We start from the raw sequence: 1,286 nt of genomic DNA on the forward strand, positions 1-1,286 counted from the left end.
CTTTCTTTTATCACAATGCCTTTGAGTTTTGGAAGTTTCTTTTTACCAGAAGCTTCAGATTTAGATTTGACTTTTTCTGATTTAAGTCTGGCTTCTTCTTCCATTAGACTCTCTAAGTCCATTCCTGGATTTTCCTGAAGAAATAACTGTCTTGACATTTCTTCATCAAGATCTAAAAGTTCATCAGAACTTATCCTTTTACCAGTAGCAGAAGTAATTCTTTTTCTAGCATCAGAACTTGTCCTGTGACTTGTGATTTCAGCTTTTCTTGATGAGAAACCTCTACCTTGACTATGACCTCCACCCATTCCAGAGTTTCCCTGGTCATCTTTTTCATGATCCTTCCCCTTCAGTGTCTTATCAGTTTTACATTTGGACTTAATTACTTTCTCCCCCTTTTTGGCATCAGCAGGTAAGAGAAGAGAGACAAGCAATTCCACCGAGGCTTGGATTTCATCAAGTTGAGATTGCTGAAAAGCTTGATTTTTCAAAATATCATCAATCTGAGATTGTTGTTTCTCTTGAGTCTTCTCAATATAAGCAACTCTGTCAAAGGTAGGTTGGAAGAATTTTTTCTTGTCAATTTTCTGAACTTGGTCTTGCTTGATTAATTCTTCCTGAATTTTATGTATCTCTGCATGAGTAGTTGAATGGAGACTTTGCAGATGTTTAGTGCTCAATGCAGTGACTTGAAGCTGTGTTTTGAAATCATCATTTATTAACATCTCACCAGCTTTTGTTAAGTGCTCAGCAAGACTCTTTGCAGATGGAACACAAGTAACTGAGTTCCATTCCTTAGTCCACTCCTGTCCTGCAGGAGTTTCACTCCAAGACACTGGTGCTTCTCTGGTAACAAACTTCTTAACTAGTTCAGATTTAAGAACAGTTTGTTGAGGGTCATGTCCTGAAGGACCTGCTTCATCAGTATCTGCATTTGGAGCAGCATCACCAGTATCTCCAGCATTTGCAGCATCAGAACTTACCGAATCAGCTACTTCTGATAAAACAACAGTATGAGAAGCAATTGAGGCTTCAGCATCATCCTCTAAGTGCTGATGTGGTTCCAAGTTCTGATCAACAGCCATATCCTGATGCTCACCTACATTAGCATCTAGATGCAGAGAAGGTGTAGTAGATAATTCTGGAGTTTGAGCAGCATCAGTAACAGGTGTTGTTGATGGATTAATTGCTGGTGGAGCTTCTAAGTAAAGTAGTTCAGGCACAACCAGGTTCTGGATATCAATTTCAGCACTTGTGCCTGGAACAACAGGAGATACAGACTTTTG

This window comes from Apium graveolens, chromosome 6 (genome assembly GCF_009905375.1).
Source record: "Apium graveolens cultivar Ventura chromosome 6, ASM990537v1, whole genome shotgun sequence".
NCBI lineage: Eukaryota > Viridiplantae > Streptophyta > Magnoliopsida > Apiales > Apiaceae > Apium > Apium graveolens.